General features: G+C 48.6%; 1 pseudogene; it reads right to left on the bottom strand.

The window, feature by feature from the left end:
- Positions 1-647: 647 nt before the first annotated feature.
- LOC136462696 (3-ketoacyl-CoA synthase 6-like) lies at positions 648-5,246 on the bottom strand (annotated as a pseudogene).
- Positions 5,247-9,599: the final 4,353 nt, after the last annotated feature.

The raw sequence follows: 9,599 nt of genomic DNA, 5'->3' as shown, positions 1-9,599 counted from the left end.
CATCCGATTATCACTTTTAATTTGGCACTTATAATTTTACCAGATGAGAGAACTTTGAGTTCTTAATTTACCATATTTGCGCGTGTGGCACGCCACGCTAGCCCGACACGTTGGCGCCCAGTCAGCATAGGCACGCGAAATGTCCTTGCTGCCCCTGACTTGTTCCTCTCTCTCTCCATCTCTGACAACAGGGTCCTGCAGCTCCCTCTCACTGCCAGGTGGGTCCCACTCGTCAGCTTCGTCTTCCACCTCCGACAGCTCAGCCCCATGCTGCTACCCAACTGCCTGTTCCGCATGGGCGGCGTCGCCGTGCTGCTGTCCACTTCCCGCGGCACTGGGCAGCCGGCCGCGACAAGCTCCCGTCGACGGGCACGCACGCGCCTCTCCCAGACGGGCACTGTCCACGGCGAAGGAACATGAAGCAGCGGAGGTGGATGAGCTCGCCCGCGGCCATGGCCGCCCGCTCCGCCACGGTCGGGCTCGCCCGCGGCCATGGACAGCCACGCTGCCAGGGCCGAGCTGTCGGGGATGGAGCTTCGCGAGAGAGGAAACGAACGGGACGCGACAGATCAGGCGCGGTTTCATTACCTTACCTACGTGTACGTACACAAGGATCTCAGATCGATACCATACAGATCAGGCGTCGGCTAGTGCTTGAGCACCTCGGGGATGTCCACGGGGTAGCGGCTGATGCTCTTCGCCCAGGGTCCCTCGGCGGTGCGCGTCGGTGCGATGCACTCCCACGCCGCGCTGTTGCACTTGAACCCAGAGCCGAAGCTGATCATCCACACGCGGTCGCCGCGGCGCATGCGGCCCTTGGCCTCGATGTACGCCAGCTCGTACCACACCGAGTTGCTGGACGTGTTGCCGAACCGGTGCAGCGCCATGCGCGACGCCTCCACGTCCTGGTCCGACAGGCCCAGGCCGCGCTGCAGCTCGTCGATGACCGCGCGCCCGCCCACGTGGATGCAGAAGTGCTCGAACGCCGTGCGGCAGTCGGGGAGGTACGGCTTCACGTGCCGGTTCAGCACACGCCGCGCGATGAAGGACAGCGCGAACAGGAGCTGCTCCGACGCCGGTAGCACCAGCGGGCTGATGGCCGTGATGTTGGCCTTGAGCACGTCGCCCGCGATGGTCATCAGGTCCTTGGACAGGTTGATCCTGTGGTGGCCCTCGCCGTCCTCTGTAACAGAATCGACCAATTATACGAAATTAAGTAAGAAAATCACCCGCCAGAGCAGACGATTTAGCAAACTTAAGCCCGTATAACCCAGTAGTCCGTGAAATCACGAAGGATTTCAAACCAACTCGCATACCAGCCAAGATCATAATAAGTTTAGCAGTCACCATCACATATTACATAAAAAGTTCGCATCACCGGTACATCAGAGTTTAAACATAGTTATTACAAAACGAGTTCAAATAGAAGTAGCGGAAGTCATTTGTTCAAAACCACACACACTCACACGGAGTTCAAATACAGTGCCAGCTAATGATCATCTCCAACAAAAGCATTAGGCGAGACGTAAGGAATGACCATGCCCATGGTCCTAAGCATCATCCATCGCAGGATAAAGGCAGTTGATACAGTAGCCGTAATACATCTGTCCATCTGTAACAAGTGGGAATAAAACCCTGAGTACGAGAAGGTACTCAGCTAGACTTACCCGACATAACCGAAAATAAAGTAACACCAAGGATTATGAAAGGCTTTATAGTAGGGTAGCTGACTCATTTGCAAAAAGAGGCATTTTTAGTATTTCAAGAACCTTTCCAAAAGCATTATTGTCAAGTTAATTATTATTAACCTGTTGACTACATTTGCACCTATACTAGAGCAATCATGTAATTAAGTAAATAATGATAACCAATGATCATTAACAACTTCCATAATGTCATATTCATTATAACGGTCCAAGTGTTCTACGATGAAGTAACTCAAGTCAAGTGTTCACTATCCAGTGAACGATGGCGATTCGAATCGATTATTAACCAGCTAGTAATTTATTCCTTACACAAACCTCACTCACCCGCTAAAGTGAGGTATCGGTCACCGAGTCAACTATCCAAGAAAAATCTCGAGTTTGCTAGGAACCACATGTACCCGGGGGCCGACCGACTACCTTTCGGTCTTATCATCGCGCCCCCGTGTCCTAGCACACCTGCTCTGGTATAGTGCGCTGCGGGCAATCTACTCGGTCCGAATAATCTCCCAGCTTCACGGTCGAAAGGTACTTTATTCGGCCAGCTAAATGTAAGGCATGCGTTCAACATGACCTGAGGCCCAACAACGGTCGGTCCTTAATTGACATAGACGGAAAGCACTACAATTCAGAACTCTGTAAGTCTCCGTCCGGTCTCAACTTCAAATTAACACTTAGTTATACCATGACTACATAGTTATCCAAGCAGATCCAGGTAACCACCTATAGCTCGCAGGTGACAGAAAATCACCCGACTTCTACCGGTCTAAGCCAGCTAAGCATTGACTCGACTGTGGATACCAGTGTAACAAGGATATAGTATAACAAAGGTAAACAAGGTATAATGCAGCAACGGTTGCAAACAACTCCTGAACATAATGCATCAATTAAAATAAAGCATTAATTAATAATCGCAAATCAGGGAGAAAAATGCTCCGGGGCTTGTCTCTTTCGAAGGAGCTCGGGCGGTGATCGGGGCACTCCGGAAGTTCCTCAACGTCCTCCTCGTCTGCTTCGGTCACTTCTTGCGGCTGCACCTCGAGCTGCTCCTCGAGCTCCTCGAGTATGACGACCAGGCTCTCGGTTTGCGATCCTGTATGATGCAGGTGCGTAAGTGCTTATGCAAAAGGTGCATCGAATGAAATGGACATAATGAATGTGCTTGCATGCAAGGTAGTCAACATCATCCAAGAACATGTACTACAAGCACATGTTATATATTGTATTCTCTTCTGCTACTAATATGCTACGTCAACACATCTCATTAAATGCTTCAAAGATACACCAAAGCTTCACTAATTTCTTAATCATGCATAAAGCAACATTTGATTAAACCATAATTAATAATAGGTTTGAATAGCAACATCTATTTTTATAGCATAGAAAAATCTTAGAAAATTACCATAGCACAGTACTACCCTAAGTAGTCTACCATCCAATTTTTATGGCATTTGAATAAGTGAAATAGGCTACACAAAAATGACAAGCTTGGACCTAATTATGAGCATGAAAATTCTTTGTATTATGAAAAGTGTCAAACAACAGATTTAATATTTTTTCTAGGTTCTAAATAGTAAATAATCACTGTACAAAAATTATCACATGCATGTTTTATATAAATTTTGCTCTCTGGCAAAAATAACAAAAATCAGCCATTAAAGGCACTTGAACTACACCTCATAATTTTTCTACAGGATATGCATGTCATATATTTTTCCTAGAAATTATATTATACAAGAAGAGTAACAAACTTGGAATCATATTTTTCTGATACATATAGGATTTACTAAAAATTTTACAAGATACCAGCAATATCAAGAATTAAATAAAGCTCTACATTGAAGTATCTCAAAAATGACATGCAATATTTTTATCATGTAGATATGGTGACAAAGAACATAACAAAATTTATTTCAACAAATTTGGAGCCATTTTGAGCAAGTTATAAATTCCTAAAGCATTTAAATAGAAATATGAAAATCATTTCTTAAATCCTTTCTGAAAATCCGTGTTCAAAACTGCTAGATCCACCCGACTTTCTACCCAGGCGTGCACCCCTACGGCTGATAGTGGCCCCCGCGGGTCAGCCGGCCCCACCTGCCAGCCCCTGAGGCAGAGGAGGCTGCGCTGACCGGTGTGAGCTCGCCGTCGGTGAGGTGGCCGGCGACGAGGTCACCACCAACGTGACCACCTTGCCAAGGCGGACATGTCAGTGCAAGTGGCAGGGTCGGAGGAGCTCGAGAGCGAGCTGGCTAGCGGCCATGGCGGCACGGTGGTGTGGCTCACCGACGGCCGGCCATCTCCGGCCGAGAAGGGGCGTGAAAGGTGGCGCGGGAGCTTCACCGAGCTCGTGCGCGTGAAGGGACAGCGAGAAGGAGGACGGAGGGGCGAGGTCCACGGAGCGGAGCACTCCGACGAGCTCAGCCACGACTCTAGCGAGAGATTCCTGGGGAAGGGGGGCTTCTCATGGCTTACCGAGGCGAGCACGAGGTGCGCGAGGAGGAGGTGAGGCTCAGGGCAAGATGGAGATGGCTCAGGCGCACTGGAGCAGTCGGAACGGCCAACTCCGGCGATGGCGCGTGGCGGAGGCGAGTGATGCGGCTGTTGCTTGTGCTGGCGGAGGCGAGAGAGCGAAGTGGAGGAGTGAGGAGGAGCACAGCGCGATCGGCAGGTGAAGGCGAGCGCGTGGAGGGCGGGGGCAAGCCGGCTGTGACGCGCGGCGAGCTTCGCCGGCGCATGGCGGCCACGCGGCGTGCGCGCTCTAACGCGGCCGGACACGTGCGCGGCGGCCCGGCGCGGCACGCGGGAGCAGGGGCGCGGCGCTGAGCAGGCCGGGCCGGCTTGCGCGGCTGGGCCGAAGGCGAGGCATGCGGCCCATTTAATGAAAAATGTTCTTTTTCAAATTCTTTTCAAACCATTTTTCATTCAAACGAAATTTTGAACCATTTCAAAGCAGTTTCAAAAGTTGGTGTAAAAATGAAAGTTGTTCCATTTTTCAAGATCTACAACTTTGCTTTTATGACCAAAGTCAAATTCCAAATAGATTTTGAATTACAAAATAAAATTAATATTAATTCAAAACCCTAATTTTGGAGAATTATTTTTAAAGGCAAAATTTGGTAAAAATTTAAATATGAACTTTGCTCCAAATTGTATCCTAAATATTTATAAGCTATCTTAGTGATCAAAACAAGAATCATGGCATCCAAACATGAGCATGACATTTCACATGGTTTTAAACATAATGAATTTCAATCAATTTAAGCACCACATGAAATGATACTTCATTTCTTTCGAAATGAAATGCATGAATGATGCTTATGCATGAGGTGATGATGATTATGCTCATGGGATGAAATGGTAATGCATGCTTAACACCGAGGTGTTACAGTCCTCCTCCTGGAACACGCACCGGTACGCGTTGTCCTGGGCGCCCGTCAGCGTGCGCACCACGCGGGCGAGCCGGAACCGGGCCTAGGCGCGGGAACTAGACAGCAGCACGGCGACACCGCCCATGCGGAACAGGCAGTTGGGCAGCAGCATGGGGCCGAGCTGTCGGTGGAAGATGAAGTTGACGAGTGGGGCCCACCTGACAGTGAGAGGGAGCTGCATGACCCGGTTGTCAGAGATGGAGAGAGAGGAGAAGTCAGGGGCAGCAATGACATTTCGCGTGCTTATGCTGACTGGGCGCTAACGTGTCGAGCTGGCGTGGCGTGCCACATGCGCAAATATAGTAAATTAAGAACTCAAAGTTCTCTCGTATAGTAAAATTGTAAGTGTCAAACTAAGAGTGATAATCCGATGAACGTCAATCTTAATAATGATAAAAATATAAAAGCCCCCTAAAAAGCCTACAATGTTTTTGTTCGCACATGCCGCTGCTGCTGTCGGTTTTTTATATTTTTTCTTTTGCTGGTCTCTTTGCTACAGCTCACATTTGGTTCTGGGACCATTAAAATAAACAGACGCTTTGCTAAACTCTGTGAGCAAACCAATAAGGAGTCGCAGGCAAACAAGGTGGCGAGGACAGCAGTGCGCTGATGGTGACAGTAACCCGTTGGTACGTCACCTCGTTGGCTCCACGTCAGCAGCATGGACCGAAGGGCTGACCACGCTCAACGCGGGACCCACGCTGAGGACGCCTCAATAGGGGGCCCAGAGGACAGTGACGGAGAGGATGATGCGCACGGTTGGTATGCAGGCTGTTCGGCTGAGATTACACGGTCGTAAATAATCGGCCAGCCGAAACAGTATTTTTCTCTTACACCAAATTAGTCAGTAATATTTTTTTTATGATCCAGCAACGAATAAGTCCTACCAAACCAACAGACCGATGATTGTTTTGGTAGTGTTGATAGTTGGTACTGTCAACTGTGGGCTGTGGTTGGTGTTTGCCTGTTTGGGATGCTAGGAGATGAATCAATGAACTCAGGTAGGGCAACAGAGATTTTGTTGGTTCATCGGGCTCTTCCAGAGGGCCAAAGTTGCATGGCAAACTTGTTCGTTTGTTTTATAATTCGTACTTTTCGGCTTATCTTTTCAGCTGGAACAGTGTTTTTTCTCTCACAACAAATCAGCTAGAACAATATTTTTAACTTGTTTTTTCAGCAAAGCGAACGGAGCCAAAGAATGGCGAGTTTTTAACACAGTAGAAGTGTGAGTCATTGTTTTAGCTGGAAGAAAAGATGATGGAAAAACAAATAAAATGAAAAGTTGTAGATAACTAAATACAAGCCCCTGCAGCAAGAGAAAGAAGAACGACGGGCTTGGCTTGGCCGCGCAAAAAATATCACTACACATAAAAAAATTCCTAGCTCAGAGCAGTCGAGCCTAAGACAAAATTTTAATTTTGTTTATTTAAAACTTGTGGGTGGTCTCCGATCAAGCCAGGACTTAACCCGAAATGACAAGCCCGAACTTGCCTACTTAACGACTCTGCTGATGAAACCTAGGTCTAAATTCAACCATGCTTTTTGCAGACCCTACGCGACTTTCGTTCACGTCTATCCACAGTTGTTGGTGACAAGGAAGTTAACATATGTCCTTATGTAGTTATGTGTTGTAGTTTGTACCCAATCACCATTTTTTTCATGTGTGTTGTAGTCTGTACCACAATTACCAACAAAAGTTTTCTCAAACAATGCTAAAATCATATATGTATATGTGCCTTCAGAGCTTTGTGGGCACCTTTGCATATAAACTCCATGTCTCTTCTCTACTTTAAGTTAGCATTCTATCTTCGCCTCATGTGCCATTGGTTTTTTCATGTATTTCAAGTACATATTGTAAGAATTACGTATGATATTGTAATGTTTTTATCGGGTAATATGTCAAAACTCTCACCTTTGCAGGTTACTCCTCTATATCCATTGACCTACATCAATTCCTACAAGGGTTAGGGCTCAGGATTATGCGGTTCATAGGTGGATGGCTTGGGAGCTCGCCAACTTGATGGTCGTGGTAGGTATTGGGTGGAGTGGCTAAGGCAAAGGAGACAACAAACTATTTATTGATTGGGTGGAAAGGCATGGGATGGTGGAGGGCGGTGATTCCTTTTGGCAGTGATGTTGTTGCATCCAGGCAAGGCGACATCATATGCTAGGGACCGGAGCATGGATGGCAACGAGGTCAAGGTTTGTAATGGTTAGGGGAGCTAGTAGTAGTATAGGGGCACAACTCATGTGGTGCCAGTGTTACACCGTAAATCATTTACTAAAATATGTCATGAGCATCATGTTTATGTGTTAATGCATGTAATAGTTTGTAGATCAATTTCCGTAACTCAAAACGATCAACGGAAATGCGAAATGAAAGTTAATTCCATAGTCATGTTATATCACTTAGGGTTTAAAACCAATTTTTATTAAGCAAAAATGCTATAGAACATGTATGTGATACTTGAATAAAGTTTGAAGTACAAACTTTATAGATGACAATGAAATACCTGCGGTCGAAAAATGATACTACTAGTTAAGATTTCAATAGCTTAAAAATGCAATTTGAAATAGAGTTCAACTCAGAACTTAGAAAATTTCTTGAACTTTGGAAAGGGTAGACATTGCTTTGTTCATCAATTTTTGTAGAAAAATTTAGTTAAGAAGCAGAGTAGTGGCATGGCCTGTTTTAGTAGCCTAATGTACCCTCTAAAGTATGATGGAGATAGTTTGGGTGTTTGGCCAACCGATTAGTTGTTTTGAACGCTTTAAAAAGCGTGCATGGCCCGTCCTCGGTCGGTTTCCTCGCGTAGGCGCGGTCACCAGCCCCTGAGCCACGACGTCGACGCGCCAGCCACCCCCGCGCGCGACTAGTCGCGCTCGGCTGGCCACTGTGGCCGACAGCCCTGGCGCACGGCTGCCCCACCTCACTGCCGCGCTACTACCCCGCCGCTAGCTCCTAGCCATGCGCCGTCATGCCATTGTTGCCCTGCCCCATCACGCACTGCGCTACCATCGTGTCCGCCACTATTGCCTCGCATCGCGACACTGCCGCTGTCGTCGTGTCGCTCTAGTACGCGTGTTGCATCACGCTGCCCTCCCTGGCCCGGTTGGGTACCGTCCGCACGTGGCCATGCACGCCGCCGTCGCTTTGCCATTTATGGCACTGCGGCCGCGTGGAGCATGCCGATCGGGCGCGTATGCCCGTCGGCTAGCACCAGCGCGTGGGCCTCCCGGTCCCACCGCTCGCATCCCACCAAGGCGTGGACGAGCCGAACTCACTGCCATGCCCGTCTCTCCCTCCCTCTGTTTTCTGTCGCCGTCGTGTCGCATCACGGTGAAGCAAGGGAGCGAGCACCTCTCATCTATTCCTCGTGCTTGCGTCTCCGCCTTCACACCCCCTCTCCATCTGACCTCGCCCCGCCTTGACTCACGTCGCGCCAAGCTCCAATTTTGGAATCTTGCCGCCGTCGTGCCGTTAAGGCTCGTCACCGCCCGCGTCGTGGCCAATCTCTACCACTTTACCCCGTGCCAATTCCTTTGCACCGTTAGCTCATCTTGGCTTCCTCTTCGTCATGCGCACGCTAGTCGTAGCTTTTGTGCCGCCTCGTTGCCGCTGACGTGGCTGTGCCTTAGCGGTCCACCATTTGCCTCACCGCGCGCACGTGGCCAGCCTTGCTCGGGGCATCTCCGATCGAGCCGACTTCTTGGTAAGGTCACCGGTGAGTTGTCGTTGCTCACCCGCTGCCCTACTGCCTTGATTGTTGCTGCGGCTCACCTGAACACCGTCGCTATTGTCGCAGGGTGTCCACTGTCGTGGAGGGTCCTTCTACACCACCCATCGGCTCGTGCAACCACCGCCCATCGTCTCGTGTCGAACCCTAGGTGAGCGTCGGCCTCGTAGCTAGGTCAACGAGGGTCCCGTGTGGCTGGCGTAGGCGCCTGTGCCACTGTTCACCGCGCCAGAGCGCACAGGGATGGTCGAGGGCCTCACCGTTGTAAAGAGAAGAAAGGTCTGAGGGTTCTCTTGCATAAGTGTTGTCTATAAGAATAGTAAAGTGACTGTAGGTTGTTTTGCTCATAGTTTAGGAGCATTTTTGCATATGTGCCAGTGCACGCAGGCCTCCTCGCCACGGGCTGCCTCCACGCGTGGGCTGCGCCTCACCTGTGGGCCGCCGCGCTCTCTCTCACGCACGCGCGTTGCGCTGCATGGGCCGCGTGGGCCGAAATCGGTTTAGATTTTTCGTAGAAAATAGAAATAGCTTTTCATTTGTAATTCTGAGCTGAACTTTGGTAAATCATATAAAATCATGTAGATGTCCAAAAATTATGAAACCAATTTTATTAGGTTTCAAAAATTGTGCTCTATCTGTTAGTGTATTTAGTTTATATATATATTTGTTCATACTAGCGGCTATTAAATCATTTGTGAGTGTTTAGTATTATTTAGATTAGTATTTGT

The sequence above is a fragment of the Miscanthus floridulus genome, chromosome 7, assembly GCF_019320115.1.
Source record: "Miscanthus floridulus cultivar M001 chromosome 7, ASM1932011v1, whole genome shotgun sequence".
NCBI lineage: Eukaryota > Viridiplantae > Streptophyta > Magnoliopsida > Poales > Poaceae > Miscanthus > Miscanthus floridulus.
Note: the sequence above shows the minus strand (reverse complement) of the source record. Positions and strands in the feature narration are given on the sequence as shown.